Source organism: Ovis canadensis, chromosome 16, assembly GCF_042477335.2.
Source record: "Ovis canadensis isolate MfBH-ARS-UI-01 breed Bighorn chromosome 16, ARS-UI_OviCan_v2, whole genome shotgun sequence".
Classification (NCBI taxonomy): Eukaryota; Metazoa; Chordata; class Mammalia; order Artiodactyla; family Bovidae; genus Ovis; species Ovis canadensis.
Window position 1 is genome coordinate 84,233,018 of NC_091260.1, and position 16,088 is coordinate 84,249,105.

General features: G+C 64.2%; 1 long non-coding RNA gene across 1 annotated transcript; it reads left to right on the top strand.

The window, feature by feature from the left end:
* Positions 1 to 6,347: 6,347 nt before the first annotated feature.
* Positions 6,348 to 8,806, top strand: LOC138421743 (uncharacterized). Its single transcript, XR_011249609.1, has 2 exons — positions 6,348 to 6,941; positions 8,056 to 8,806. It is a non-coding gene; the product is annotated as an uncharacterized lncRNA (long non-coding RNA).
* Positions 8,807 to 16,088: the final 7,282 nt, after the last annotated feature.

The following is a 16,088-nucleotide window of genomic DNA, read 5'->3' on the forward strand; positions in this document are numbered from 1 at the left end:
CCGCGGCCTCTCTCAGGCCCACAGGAGCCTGTGTGCCGGAATGCAGCCGCTGACCCGCCAGGGCTGTGCCAGTGGGTCCGTGCGCCCGGGCACCTGCCCGGGGCCGCGCCGAGCCGCTCGTCCCCTCGCCCCTCAACCCGACCCGGGAGCCCAGCGCCGCTGCTCGGCCCGGCGGCTTCGCGCGCCGAGGCGGACGGGCACCAGAGGGCGCTGTGGGCCCGGCCACGGCCAGGCCCGCGGGAGCCCGGAGCCAGGGCGACACCCAGGACCCTCGCTGGTCCGGGGCCCGGGCGGCAGCTCAACAGCTCGCGATGGCCGCACCCGAACTGCCCACTCCCTCGAGCGGCCCCGCCCCTGCGCGTCACCCTTCTCTGCGCCCCTACCCTCAGCGGACACGCACACGTGCACACAGACAGGCTGCCCGGGACCGAGATTGCACACACGCTTGCACGCGCACGCAGCAGGCACGTGCGCACACGCACACGCGGTGTGAGCACACTCATACACGCAGAGTCGTACATGACCCCATGCACACCCATGCACACCCACGCTCACACCCACCAGGCACGTGTGCACACGCACACACGGAGGGAGCACACTCATACACGCAGAGCCGTACATGACCCCCATGCACACCCACACTCTCACGTGCACACCAGGCACGTGCACTCCCCTGCACGCTCACCCACCGTCTCCCAGCACTCAGGGGCAGACACCTCCACCCAGGAGAGTCGGGCTCTGGGGGCACGTGGAGGCCCTCAGGGAAGCCCAGCTCCCGTCCCCAGTCCCCCGGCACTGACACCTGCCCTGGGGGCATCTTTCCCTGAAGCCTGAAGGAGGAGGGCTGAAGTGACCTGTCCTCTCTCTGCAGGTACCAGCGCTTCCCGGGAGGCAGGCGGCAGCCTCGGTCCAGCCCCTGCGGATGCCCGCACTTGGGACTGGGACTCCCCGAGCCCCGCCTCCTGAGACAGAGGCTGGACCCTGCATGTCACTAGAAGGGGGTGGGCTGCTCCGGCTCCGGGGCAGGCGCAGGGGCAGGCTTCAGGCGGGCACAGAGTCATGTGCCACCATCCCAGCCGCGGAGCCAGGACCTGCCTTTGCAGCAGGGCGACCTGCTCGGAAGGTCTGGAAGGCCAGGCCAAGCTTGCGTCCCTGGTCGACCGCGTCCAGACACCCACACTGGACACTCAGCTTCCTGGGCTGCTGCCCTCACGTGGGACTCCCAGGGATGGGCCTCGGAGCCGCCATCTGGGCCACCAGGAAACCCTGAGGTGCATAAAACCAGCATCGAGTAGAAGCTCTTTCCTCCTGAGCTGCCTGCGCTCAGATGACATCACAGGCCCAGCAGAGGTCCCAAGACAGCTGAGAACATCCTCCCTGTGACACACGGCTTCAGGACTGACATCTCCCAGAGGGCTCTCAAGGGGGTGGCCAGGGGTGGGGGGTGGGCTGTCTCCTGGGCCCTGGCAGCCGAGTGACAGGTGGGACCCAGGAGAGAGAACGGGACCACCCTGACGGGGGTGAGCCCAGGGGCACCCCCCCCCAGGGCACAGAGGCAGCCAAGGCAGGCACCCCAGGCCCCACCCATCCCGGCCTGTGCACACCCCGCCGTTCAGGCTGGCCTGCCTCTGAGGCCTAAGTCCCTGCGATCCATCTGGAGGGGAAAGTACCTCGGTATCAGGTGTGGGTGGGTGCCCGGGAGGGGAGGAAGGAAAACTATGAAATTAATGCCGCAGAAAAATACATTTTATTGTATCTTTTGAGAATGAAACGAGCACTGTAGACGCATGGAAAGCCCTGGAACCAGTCAGAGCAGCGTGAGAGGGCGGGGCCAGGCTGCCCGCCTCCCCTTTCTCACGCCCGCCCACCCCAGCTCCGTGCGCCGACGTCCGCACCGTGTCCCGGGGCGTGGTTGGGGCCCCTGTTCAGTGTGGGGAGGATGGACAGGTCCTCTGTGCTGCTTGTATGTGTTGACTAAGGACCCCCCGGAGGTGGCGCCCGGTCAGATTTGCGTCATTTTGTTCAGGTCTTAGCATCGACCTTCACGTCAGAACCGGTCAGAACATGTGTGCCTTTATGTGGTCTCATCGCCAGCTTTCCCAAACGGCTTGCGCGTCTTCTAGGAACGGGGTCTCTGTGGGGAGGTTTCTCCTGGGACACAGACATTTCAGTGTCGATTTAGGGGAAAAGTGGAAAGTTTTGAACACAGTTCCAAAAATCTGGTTGACACTGTTTTACAAGGATCCCTGTTGGTAATGGGGGTGGCCCGGAGTCGGGGTAAACGCATATTTCTCACTGGATTCGTGGCTTCATTTGCACAATGGCACCTATACTTGAAAGAGAACAGGCGAAGAGAAACCGGGCCCTTCACCGAGCCTCTTAAAAGAAACCAGGAAACCCAAAGTGCAGCTCTGCCAGGAGGCGGGGGAGAGGCGGGGGGCCCCCCGGGAAGCCTGACCCTCCCTCCAGCTCGCAGGTGACATCATCCCGGGTCGGTTTCAACTCTTCTCTCTGCTGAATCCCCAGAGCGCGCCTGTTAACTTTACGATTGGGACCGGAGACGAAGGCCGCAGGACGCGCCTTAAGATCTCGGAGGAGAGTCACCGCAGTCCCGAGGGGCAGCGCCCGCAAGGAGAGCAGAGGCCCTGAGCAGGACCCCAGCCCAACCCTCTCTCCCCACCCCTGTGCCGGAAGGACCCCCACCGATGGGCTCAAATGCTGGGTCTCCTGCAGCCCCTCCTCCCTGCTCCCCGCTGAGGGCCTGCCCGCCCTCCCACAGCTGGTCAGGGGTCTGCGGGCCTCAGGGAGCCCCCCAAACCATCACCCGCCCTGTGCCCCTGCCTCCCTGGAGCAGCCTGAAGACCCCAGCTCCTCCCCCTCACCAGGCCTCCCCTGAGTCCCCTTCTGCCGTCCCCCTCCACCAGCACACCTGACTCTTCCCCTCCAACCCCCCTAAACACCCACACTGCCACCACCTCAGATGGGCAGGGGCAGGCGCCCACTGAGCCCCGTTTCAGGATGGGCGAGTGAGCGGTCACCTCCTATCTATACCTGCTCCGGCCGTCCCGGGAGCCCAAGCTTTAGGGCGTCTGCACCCACATGGGATGCTCCCTCAGGCCAGAAGCCCGGCCAGGAACATGCGGGCACCTGGGACCCACCTGGAGGAGGGGCTTCTTGGAGCAGCTGGAATGTTGCGGGTCAGCCCCGGGCGTAGACGCCAGGCGGAGCCGCGGCCGCGTGGGGAGGAGGCCTGGCTCCGTGGGCCACACAGTGGCCCTGTGGGCCGGGCTTCCAGGGATTCCAGGTGGAACCTCAGGGAGGCCGGGGAGGTCTCCTCCTCAGAGCTGATTTCAAGCTGAAGTCAGGGAGCAAACGCGAAGCCCCAGCTGAGAGGGAAAACAAAATGTCAGAGCGTGAGAGCCAGTGAAGGCGGAAGCTCTGTTTCCGTTCTTGCCCACGAGGGCTTCCCTGGGGACTCAGCTGGCAAAGAATCCGCCTGCAAGGCGGGAGACCTGGGTTCCGTCCCTGGGTTGGGAAGATGCCCCGGAGAAGGGAAAGGCCACCCAGGATTCTACTCTGGAGAACCCCATGGACTGTCCATGTGGTCGAAAGAGTCGGACATGACTGAGCAACTCTCATCATTTCCAGCACCTCCCTGAAAAACAACCATGACCTGTGTTCAAGGACCGAAAAGGCACCCTGGCGCATCCTTCAGAGAAAGCTGCAAGTTACTCACAGAAGGAAGAGTGTGAGCCTTCCTGAAGACTTTCTTGTAAAACCTCCTCTGAAGAGTGAGGAGGTTCTGGCACCGTCCTCGTCATGAGGGGTGAGGGGTGAGGGGTGAGGGGTGAGGGGTGAGGGGTGAGGAACGGTCTCCTTTCCTGTTCCAGCACATCCCTGCCCCCAGCCCGAGGCACCGTGCAGGCCTTGTTTCAACAGAACCGGCGTCCTCTGAATCACGGGCCCCTCGGGCTGGGCGATGGCCTCAGAGAAGCCCTGTCCTCCCCCTCCTGGGATCGGCGTCCCCAGGTGGTCCCTCTGAGGGTCTCGGGGGCCCAGGGCTTCCTCCCTGGGGTCCACTGGTGACGACACGTTCGTTCCCTTCACTGGATGACTCGCCTGGGCTGCCCCCAGGCCTCCTGTGACACATTCCGAGGTTGGCAAGCTGAGTTCCTGAACCACCAGTGAATCAGCGTTGCCCCCGGGAGCCGGGCCCTTCCGCGGGTGCTGAGTCACAGTCTGCATTCCAGCGTGCCCCCTGCTGCCTCCAGGCCCGAGGACCCTGCAAGGGCCAGGCTGGAGCACTCCCCGCAGGCTCGGGGCTCACATCCCTCCCTGGGCTCTGTGGCCGTGTTGCCATCTTGGCCGGTGGGTGGGGGGCTTCCCTGCACAGGGACCCACGCCCACCAGCCCCTCTGCCCCCCTGGGCGTCTGGCACATGAAAGCCTCCTGCTCAGTTTTCCCAGGACCTGTCTCGCAGGCTAAATGGTGTCCCCTCCAAGTTCAGAGCTGAAGTTGTGGGCTCCTGTGAACATGCACACTAGGAGGCGGGGTCTTCGCAGAGCAAGTCGGGGCATCAGAGCAAACGCGGACAGAGCAGGGCTGGTGTCCTCACGGGAAGGATGGCTCGTGAGGAGAAAGAGCCATGCGACCCCTGGACTCTGAGGATGCCCGGGAGGGAGGCTTTGATCGGAGCCTCCTGTGTTCCCAGAGGGACCCGGGCTGCCCACCCTGTGACCTGGGGCTTTGGGCCCTCCAAGCCGGGAGTCTGCAGACGTGTGAGGGTCCAGGCCCGTCTGCGGAACCCATCCCGGCCGCGTGATGATCTCTGTTCAGTAGGCACTGCTGCTGCCCGGCCAGACCGGACTCACTCCCCGAGGCTGGAGCCAGGCTGCGCCTCCGGGTGAAGCCCCAGGCGGGGCTCCAAGGCTGCCGTCCCCGTGGTCGGGTCCCAGGGCTCATCCTCTGGGTCTAACTGCTGGCAAAACAGGGGGAGCCCAGAAGAGGAGCACCCCCGGTCACTGCCAGCCTGAGGTGGTCCCAGCAGAGTGGGGGCGACCAGGAGCTACAGCTCCCCCGAGCCTGGCAGTCACTCCGGCCTGGGGAGAAGCCATCCCATTCCGGGCAGGGGTGGGTGCCCCCCACCCTCTGGGGAGCAGCCGTCCCATTCTGGGCAGAGGTGGGGACCCCCTACAGCCTGGGGCCAGCTCCCCACGGTCTGGGAGAAGCCGCCCCATTCCAGGTAGGGGTGGGTGCCCCCCACTGTCTGGGGAGAAGCCGCCCCATTCCAGGTAGGGGTGGGTGCCCCCCACCATCTGGGGAGAAGCCGCCCCATTCCAGGTAGGGGTGGGTTCCCCCCACCATCTGGGGAGAAGCCGCCCCATTCCAGGTAGGGGTGGGTGCCCCCCACCGTCTGGGGAGAAGCCGCCCCATTCCGGGCAGGGGTGGGTGCCCCCTACAGCCTGGGGCCGGCTCCCCACAGTCTGGGGAGAGGCTGCCCCATTCCGGGCAGGGGTGGGGGCCCCCCACTGTCTGGGGAGAAGCTGCCCCATTCCGGGCAGGGGTGGGTGCCCCCTACAGCCTGGGGCTGGCTCCCCACTGTCTGGGGAGAAGCTGCCCCATTCCAGGCAGGGGTGGGTGCCCCCCACTGTCTGGGGGCCCTCTCTGGGCAGGCGTGGGTGCCCTGCATCCTGGGGAGAGGCCGCCCCGCGGCCTGGGTCTGGCTCCCCAGCGGCCGGCTCACCGCGTCGCTCCCCGCCCGTGGTGGCGAGGGCCTTGCCATGGGCTTCCCGCTGGTGTGCTGTCCCCTCCTATCTGGTTCCCCCAGATGGCTTTTCTGAGGTCAGGAATCTCCCCGAGCAGAAAGCAGAACTGTTTTCCCACAGACTTGAGAACTATGAGAAGAATATGGAAACACCCATAGAAGGATCACTAAATTTAACTACATCTGAGTAATCAAAACACGCTGGTGGGATGAAAGGGCTGAGAATCGGCGCTAAAGGCAAGCGAGAGAGCGCGCGTCGGGACTGCGTGGAAGGCCCCGTGTCAGGCGCATCTGTTTTTTCAAAACTCCTACAGCTCAACAAGAAAAAGGCAAAAACTCAAGAGATGTGAAGGCGTAATTCAAAGACAGGAAATGCAAGTGGGCAAAAGCACGTGACTCACCGAGCAGTGAGGAGGCGCCGTGCGGTTCCGCAGGCACCCGCCAGGGGCGCGTCTGTCCGTGGCCAGCAGGTTCCCGGGCCCGCTCTCGCCCCTCCCTGCTGCTTCCCCTCTGGAGGACGAGGCCCCGCCCAGCCTCTCCCAGCCCCTGGACGCCCCTCGGAGCCCCCAGCACGCCCCTGGGCTCCTGCAGCTCTGCAGGACACACATGCCCCCAGGAATGTGTCCCCAAGGTGGGGGAGACCTGGAACTTTCTCTGCAAAGGGAGCCGGGCAGCCCCGTCCGGGAGGCACCGCAGGTATTCCTGTGTCTCAGGGAACACGGGAGTGCAGGGCCCCCTGGGACGCACGGAAGCTGCCCGGACACAAACCTCTACACAAGTGTAGGTGTTCCACCCCCAGGAAGGGCTCGGCCCGCAGAGGGGTCCCAGGCTCGAGGGCTGCTGATGGCTCCCACGCCTGGGGCACAGTGTGTCTTCCCTCGGGGACCGTCTTACCCGCATGGCCCCCACACGCAGTGCAGGGACAGGCTTCTGGTCTGGGGCAACGGGCTGAGACAGCTCCCCTGGGCCCACCTGCTGGCTGCAAGGCAAGGAGAAAGGGCCCCAAAGATTCACTTCCAGGTTCCAAGGAGAGAGAGAGAGAGACCCTCACCCGATAGGTCTTCACCCGACAGGTGGGGTGTGCCCCCGGTCCTTGGGGCAACACGACCTTCAACCCGGATTGACCTGGCCGGGTTCCAGCAGCTGGGGACGACCCCCACCCGGGACCTGTGATCAGGTGAGGAGGCGGGGGTCCTTCAAGAGAGGCTTGCGTCCGGCCTCCAGGGGCAGGGTGACCATCTGCAGTGACAAGCCTCCAGGGGCCTGTGCAACCACGGCACTCCTGGACACGGTGGCCTCCCCCAGGGCCCAGGGCCGCTGGGGCAGCAGGAGGTGAGGAGGGGGCTCTGGCCTGAGTCACAGTCGAGCAGGGCCCGCGGGCCGCCTCTCCCCCGAGAGGGGCCGGCAGGTGCGTGAGCAGAGAGTCCAGCCCAGGGGCCCAGGCCAGCCCCGTGGGGCCAGGGGGTGTCAGGAACTGCTTCCAGGGGGTAGGGGCCTCGGGGGTGGCGTGCTGGGGGCTCCAGGCAGAGGGCCACGGGGGCTGACCGTCCCTGGAGGGCTGAGAGCGGAGTCCGCGGAGGCCCCTGCCGAGCACGCACAGGTCTCCAGCAGCGTGTGCTCCGTCGAAAACGGCCTGCGGCTCCTGGGGGCCGCGAGCAGCCCCGCCGCCTCCGTTGTCTCATGGCGGCCGTGGCCACCTTGCTGCTCCCTTGGCTCTGCAGATGGGGCTGTGACCCCGCGCAGCAAACACCTCCCAGAATGGGCCCTTGGGCAGCTCCAGCCCGGCCAGTGGCTGGCTGCCCGTCTTCCAAGAGGCAGATCCCGAGGTTGCCCCGAACCATGAGATGACGGGGAGCCCTCGTCAGGGCCCTGGGGGAGCAGCCTGAGCAGAGCGTGCCCGCCTGCAGAGGCCGATGGGCAGGGGCCGCCTCGTGCCGTCACGGGGGCTGCAGGGCAGCCTGGGCCCAGGAGAGCCAGTGCTCTGGTTCGGCCTGTGAGCCAGCCAGCTCAAGGCCTGGGAAGACCTCAGGCTGCAGTGCCGGCCCCACGGCCCGGAAAGAGCCGAGTCCCAGCGCAGAGGGTCAGTGGGGGAGGGGCTCCACCCAGCGCCGTAGCTGCCTGGCCAAGGCCCACGGCACGGCGCAGGTGTCCGCTTCCCTGTGCACTCACGCAAATCCTCCTCTCATCCCACTGAAGCATGTTCGGCCAAGCGTCTGGGCTTCCCAGGTGGCGCTAGTGGCAAAGAACCCACCTGCCAAGGCAGAGACATAAGAACCTGTTTCGATCCCTAGGCTGGGAAGATCCCCTGGAGGAAGGCATAGCAACAACCCGCCCCAGTATCCTCGCCTGGAGAACCTCACGGACAGAGGAGCCTGGCAGGCTGCAGTCCAGGGGGCTGCAAAGAGTCGGACAGAACTGAAGCGACTAAGCGCACACACGGGCCCTGAGCACGCCAGGACCCAGCCAAGCGGACACACGAGGTCCACCGCCGCAGGGGCATCTGGTATAGATTTCTAAACGGCTTTACTGAGAAAGGACCTTTCTTTGCACTAACGTGGAAATTGCTTCCTTTGTGGCTCAGCTGGTGAAGAATCCGCCTGCAGTGCGGGAGACCCAGGCTCGACCCCTGGGTCGGGAACATCCCCTGGGGAAGGGAAAGGCGCCCACTCCAGTATTCTGGCCTGGACAGTTCCATGGACTGTACAGCCCACGGGGTCCCAAAGAGTCGGACACGACTGAGCGACTTTCAATGTAGAAATTGCCCCCTGAGTGGAGTCACTAGTGCATCTGGGGAGGTCCCCACTCTGAGCTGACCCCTCACGAATTATAAATACCAAGCAGCAGGCACGTGGCCACCCTCCCGATGTGAAGCGGCAAGGAGTGTGGGGGCCCCTCCTGAGGCTGACTCGGGTCAGGGGGCGGCTCCAGGGGCGGCATCGGAGGCCGGAGCCAGAGGGGAGGGATTCTGACCCACTGACGCGCAGGCCTCCTGGCTGATTCAGCTGTTGGTTGTTAAGCCCCTAAGAGGTTCCTTCCTCACGCTACAATTTCCTTGGTCACTTCCTCCCACTCTCACGGTTGCTGTGCTATAAGAGGGTGGGTTTGTTTCCCTGGTGCCATCATTTCATAAGAGAGGAAAGTAAAATGCCGTAAGAACAATGAGCCCAAATAATCCTGCTCAGGACTGACATGAGCTGCCCTCACATGGGGCGCCATTCCACTGAGGAACAACAATAAACGAGGCAGGGAAATCGCCCCGGCGCTGGGCTGGCGCCTGGCAGCCGCGGAGAGACCGGGAGGCCTGGGGCAGTCGCACAGCCCCAGCCCTGCTCTGTCCCAGCCCATCCTGGAGCCACCTTCAGTCTGCCCTGAGCAGAAGTCTGACTTCCAGGGGTCAACGACCAGAATTCAGAGCTCAGTGATCACAGGGCCGCGGAACAGGAGACACACAGGCTTATCCTCCCAGCTTTCTGCCAGCACGCGCTTCGTCCACAGAGTCCACACGAGAGGAGGAGGGCGGTCAGAGCAATCAGCCGGCGTGGCCGGGACGCAGAGGGGCCAAAACCAGGAAACCAACAGACCACAGGCAGAGCGGAGCTGCTGAGGGAGCAAGACGCAGCTGGGCGGGGTTGCCAGAGGGGCCTCGAGGAGCAGGAAACATCGACTCAGACACACTCCACCTGAGATGCTGGGCACAGGGGCCCGTGAGGGTGGAGGCGTGGACCCCAACAGCAGGGCCTGGCCGTGGGCGACACGGGGCTGAGCCGGGTGGCAGTTAAGATGCTCTGCGCTCAGGACTGCGGTGGGCCCTCGAGAAGGAACCGTTCAGTCTGGGGGAGTATGAGCCCCTGTGCCCCTCCCTGAGGACCTGGGGGGCAGACACGCAGGAGGGGAACAGCCAGCACTCCAGGGCTGAGCCTCGGGGCCCCTCCTGCCAGGGATCCCAGGAGCCACCCCAGGAGATTCCTCGGGGCCCCAGGAATCTCATGAAGGCCTCCCCACATGCGTCATGAAGAGCAGATGGGGTTAGAAAAGCTCCCCTTCCCGGGGGGCTGCTGCTAGGCTCCCAGGGCCCCCCTCCCCACAGAAGGGCTGGGAGCTGAGAGTCTGCACGACAGTCTGTCCAGAAGTCCCGCCTTCTCTTAGGGTTGTAGTCGAAACACAGAAAGAAAAACCTTCTCACCTCTAATCAGCCCAGAGGGCTGTGCTGGGTCTTCTCTTGACCATAGACTCAGCCACAACAGCCCCCAAGGGGCCCAAAGACCTTTCCCCCCAGGAAGGTCACCACGCAGCCCCTCGGTGTCCCACCGCAGGCCGCAGGGCTCCAGGCATGCTCCCCATGGCCGTGAGGAGAGGAGACCCCAGAGCTGCGGGCGCAGGCCCCCTCTGTTTTGCAGGAAAGGAGTTGGGAGAGGCCCTGGGGTCGCGGCAGCCCAGCCCTGACTCTGCAGCAAGGTCAGGTGTGATGTGGGCCCAGCGCCCACCTCTGACAAGTCACGGATCTTCACAGAACATGCGTGTGTGAGTGTGTGTGTGTGTGTGAGAGTGTGTGCGCGCGCTCCTGGGGTACCCTCTGGACGATGACCAGTGTTCCATCTCTACAAACTTATTCCAACATCCTGATCGAACCTCCCTTGAACCAGGTTTTGAAACTTAGTTCTTTGATGCTTTGGTGGCTCAGAAGGTGAAGAATCTGCCTGATAGTGTGGGGGACCCAGGTTCGATCCTGGGTCGGGAAGGTCCCCTGGAGGAAGGCATGGCACCGCACTCCAGTATTCTTGCCTGGAGAATCCCATGGACAGAGGAGCCTGGCGGGCTGCAGTCCTGGGGTCACAGACAGGTGGACGTGCCTGGATGAGTGACGCTTTCATTTCCGTGCTGCTTTCTGCTTTCAGTGTGCCCTTTACTGCACACGTTTGTGGGCACATAAGAGATAAGACAGGGCAGTAGCCTGTCCCCCGTAGTCGGGGAGGCGGGGTGGGCTTCTGCACACGAGGACAGAACTGTGCCTTCTGTACCAAGACTTACCACCTCCAGGCCACCACCAACCCCACCGACCCAGCCGCCCTCCAGGGAGCAGGAGTGGGGGTCCCCTGTGGAGAAAGGCCCTCCCCAGAGGAGACCATGCAGAGCTGAGGTGGGGTCCTTTCCAAGCCCACCTGCCACCCAGGCCTCTCCCCACTCCAGAGGGACCCCGAGCCTGCTGCCCCGTCCAGAGGGGGCCCGATGGGGAGAAAGCTCCCCCAGACTCGAGACTCTCAGGCCGAGCAGGAGGTAGAGCCGGGGAGGGGTGAGATAGCCCCTTGGGACGATGGGGGCTTCAGTGGCTGTCAAACGGAGAAGGGGCACACTGGTGCTCAGCGGGTGGGGCCAGACTCTGCCAAACGCGCCCCAAATGCAGAAGGGCTGCGAGGCGTCCCCTCCGGGAGCCCCAGGTCTGAGTCTCCTCCTGCCTCATCCTCAGGAAATCCTCTCACCCCAGGCTGCCCCCTCGGGGAGCGGGGACCCCGAGAAGGGACAGAAAGATGGTCGTCAGGAGCCCCGAGGGTGTGCGCTCAGCTCACTGCCCCCGTGAGGACCCTGAGCTGCTTCCTGCTGAGAGGAAAGACGCAGCGGGCGTGCCCCGGCGTCAAGGGCTCCCCGCCCCACGAACCTCGAAGCCGCAGGTGCCTCCCGGACGCTACCGCCAGTCCCGCCTTCCACTGATGAGAGCACAACCTGCTTCCCGATGCCAGGGCGTGCCGGGCCGCTCCCTTCCATCACTTGTGCCTGAAGGGCCACAAGCAGCCATCTGTCCCCCAGGAGACATGACCTCTCAGGGTCGGCCCCTGCCTCCCTGGACTCCTGCTGGATGGGGGGAGGTGTCCATACTCCCTGGCGTCCCTGGGGCCTGGAGGAGCAGACGGTGCCCACTGGAGGCATGGGGGCCCACTCAGTGCCCCCTCAGGTCCTGCCCCCTGTCCCCAGGTGAGTCCTTGAAGCCCCCCACCTTGTCACATGCAAAGGACCAGCCCCAACTTGGAGGCAGACGCAGGCACTGCCAGTCACCACGGTTACCCAGACACCACCTGGGGGAGCCCACTCACGGGCTCTGGGCCAAAAAGGGTAAAAAAGGAAAAAAAAATAAAAGAGGCAGCCAGCTAGGAATCGGACGTGACTGTTACTGACTTTCTCTCCACTCACTGCCGTCTGCAAGAGACAGCGTGGCAGGCGCGAGTTCTCGGGAGCTGAGGGCCCCTCCTTCGACGGTGGCAGCTCTGAGTCTGTGAACGTCAGACGTGGCTCGTCTCAAATACAAGGCGCCCACCCGGGAAACGTCGTCCGACGCGCGGGGTGCTGGAGCCGCCCTCCGTGGGTGAAGTAGCTGGGGACAGAGCTGGGGAAGCCGCGTTTCTGCCCTTCCTGGCATCCTGGTCGGGGGGTGGACTTGTCCTAAGGGAGGACCCACCCCATAGCCAGCTGCCCCTCCAGGAAGGGGGAGAGGTCGTCCCTGGAGGAAATGGGGACCAGCGCAGATGAGGTCTCAGCCCCCACCATTCAGCACAGGGTGCAATCCCCAGGGGTTTCAGCCTGATTAGGAGGCGTTCAGCCCTGACCTGGGCGCCCTTCTCTCCAGGCTCTGTGCTGACTCAGAGCACCCGCCTCACACGCTCGAGCTTGGTGAGCACTGGGGCAGAGGACCCACTGACAGGGGAAGCAAAGCTCCCCCTCAAAGCCAGGAGCTGCCCGTGAGCCAGGGGGACCCACCCCCACCATGCGGGAAGGGCGCTTCCCGGGGCACCAGACGTTCACGCGGAACCCGAGACGGCTGGGCAGGAGGGGCCACCCGGTGTCTCTGAGAACATCCTGAGCCCTGAGGGTCAGCACTGGGCTCCAGGCTCGGCCCCTGCCTTCCAGGGCGCCCGTATCCCTCCAGTCTGCTCGTTTCCATCACAACCTCTGTGCTGCTGGCCCCAGGGATCCTCAGAGCAGAACTCTCTACCTCTCTCCTTCAGACAGCAGCCTGTCCTGCCAGAAAATATTGCATCACGCTGGGTTAGGTCTGCTGACAAAGTCTCAAAAAGCCACTACAGGGCTCCAGATCTCGCTAAACACTTGAGTTACTTAGAAAAGTCAGAAGTGTGTGAAGACCAAGCTGCAGGCAGGGTTGGAGCACCAGGGCACAGAGGCCATCTCGTGTCCTGCAGACAGAAGGATGATTTTTAACGTGACATGAAAAACCTATGCTTTCCTGATGGCCTAGATATTTCCAGCCAGAAATGCACGCCAGGTCTCAGCGCAGCCACCTGGCACAGTTGTGTCTGTGAGTCAAGTTGAGCTTTCTCGACGCTTCGAATGGAGTGGGCAGAACAGTCAGGGCACTGTGAGCGGCCCCACATGCCATCCTGCCCCAGGCACCGCTGTCCTCTGGACACTCTAGGAAGTGACCCGGGCCAAATCCACACAACGTCCCCAGCACAGACGAGGCTTCGGAACCATCCGGCCTGTGTCCACCCTTGCTGACAACTGTCCATGGGTCAGTACCGCCGGGGCCCCACCTAGCGCTCTCGGCTGGGACGCCCCCGCGAAGATCTTCTGAGCTGCGGCATCCGCCCTTCTTAGACGCACGGGCTGGAGGGGCTTCCCCGGGAGGTCCGGAGGGTAAGCATGTGCGCTTCCACTGCAGGGCCACGGGTTTGATCCCTGGTGGATCCTGGCACCTCCTGGGTCTCCCTGAGCCCCCGTAGGGGGGTCCCAGCCCCAGGCCCCGCCCCACTGCTGCCTTCCCCGCTCTTTTCCACAGGCCCCCCCACAGCCACTGACCCCACGACTGCTTCACTGTCCAGCCTCCTCCGGGCACTGGCCTGGAAGGCCTGGGAGAGCGGTATACCTTCCAGGGCTGCGGAGTCAGAGGACCCACTGTGGGATGCACCGGCGTGGCTGTGGGACAGGGTCTGGGCTGTGGGGGTCAGCCCCCCACCAGTGGACAGGGCTGCAACCCCTGAATACGGGGTTGGGGGTCACTGGAGCCCACCATGGAGGTCGTGCCACGTGGGTCTATTTCATGGAGCTCGAGATCAGACAGAACTCCCCTCCAGGGACAGTGTTTACAGAAGCTCTGCTCCTGAGGGGTGGGGGGCATTTTCCATGCCCTGAACTGGCCGACCCTGCAGGTCCACAGACACAGGTGAAAGCCCAGCTGAACACTCACCATCCCTGAACTTTACTGGCCGTGAGTGAGTTACACGTCGGTAAGACATGGTAATCAGAGACGTGGCCTGGTGAACTCTTAGGACAGGGGCACTGAGGCTGGCAGCCTCTCAAGGACCCCTGGGCTTCCTGGCCTTGGGGAGTGAGGAGGGTCTGTCCACACCAGTGGAGAGACTGGACGCCAGGCTGTGAGCTCAGGGCCCTCCTGCAGGCAGCACCTGGGGGCCATGTGGGGGCATCCCTGAGAGCCAAAGATGCCAGCCAGATGTCCCTGCTGCTCCACGTCCAGACACCTGACCCCCACCCCAGACCCGATCCAGAACCATCCAGAACCTTCTGGAACTCCGGACCCCAAATCTGTCATTGGTTTGTAAAGCCTGGGGGTTGGGAGTCTCTGAGGGCTCAGCCCCACCTTCCCGGCCCCTTCTTCCTCCAACTGATGTGGTAGGTGGGAATCCAACGTGCACACAGCGAGGCCATCTCTGGGCCTTCAGACAGGTGGCCAGGGACAGGACCTCGTCTCGAGAGAGGGGAGGCCTCGGGGGTCACAGAGGGTGCCCGGCTGCCTTGTGACTCCCCATCACAGGGAGGATTGCCAACCCCTGGCTTCTGCCGCCTCACTCCAGATCCATGCGCTCACCCCAGGAGGCTGAGCGTGGGGCTGCAGGGCAGGGCAAGAAAGCACGGGTCACGGGGACGGGAGGCCTCTAGCCCAGAGTGGAGGGGTCAGAGGGTGTGCAGCGAGGCTGCAGCCACCTGCACGAGCCTGTGGCTCTGAGGGTCCCAGCGGTCAGGTGCCCCATGTGGGATGTGGCCCCACGTCCACATGTTGAAGGGCTCCAGGCCAGCTTGGGGGGCAGTGGTGGGGAGCGTGGGGCTCGCTCTGCCCAGAGGAGGCAGCCGTCCTGATCGGTCACCTCGCTGATGCCGGGCAGGCTCCCCGAAGGGTGGGGGTCTGGGTGTCCTGCAGCCTCACGGCGGCTCAGAGATGGTGCTGAGCGGGGGTCTGTGTGGAGGCCCTGCTCCCTCCGAGGCCCGGCCTCGTCCCCCTCACAGGCTGCCATCGCTCTGATCCTTGCCTGTGTCTTCACGTGGGCCCCCTTGCGTCACTAATCCCGCCTGTCTCCTTCCTGAGGACACCGGCCCCGCACTCAGCGCTGACCAGTTAATCCGGGATAATCTCCTCGTCCAGGGTCTTTACCTCGGTCGCATCTGCTGAGTCACAGTCTTGCTATTTGAGGAAAGGTCACATTCACGGCTTCTGGGACCAGGGCACGGGCTCGGCCGGCTGGCCGCTCCTGGCCATGAACCATGGGAAGACAGCTCTGCCCAGCGTCAGGAGCCCCCGGGGCCGCTGGGGGGACTCCAGGTGACCTCCGACTCCCCAGGGAGGCTGGAGGGCGAGGTTCGGAATGTGGGCTCCAAGGGGAGGTGGAGGACGGAGCCCAGACAAGAGGCAGCCTGGGATCGGCGGGGACGGGGGTCCCGCCTTGGCTGCTGGACCCTGGGGGCCCCTAGGGACCTGACCGTCCTCCCTGGAATGGGTTCTACTCCACCTCTAGTTCTCGGCTGTGTGTCGAGGGCCGGGGGCCTGATTCCTGAAAGCCCTGGGCTGTGTGGACCCTTCGTGACAAGAGGCCTGGTGGGGCTCCCTGACCGCACCGTGTGGAGCCCAGGTTAGGGCCGGGCTGTGGGTGACAGCGCCCACTCGGGGTAAGGAATAAAAGCCAGAGGCCATGGAGACGCAGGGGTCCTCTCCGAGGTCCCCAGCCCTGCAGTGGGAAGAAGGCAGTCAGAGAGGGGAAGGCCCGGGGAGCTGACCTGCCCCCACCAGGCCCGTCCCTGGCCGGCAGAGCTTCACCCTCTACCGGAGCTCCTATCTGCTGACTGCTGACCACAGGAATCTGAGTGGTGGCGTCCAGGAACCTCGGGGCCACAGGGATGAGCTGCACTGGTTTCTGAGGGGGTCGCCTGCACTGTGAGCCCCCAGGGTCATGTTCTCCAAAAAACAAGAAGGGTTTCAGATGCAGGAACACCATGTGACAACCTGGTCCAGCTCCAGGTCCAGCTCCAGGTCCAGCTCCAGGCACCCATGGAGACAAGGAGGAATCCACCGATGAGGACGGTTAATCTT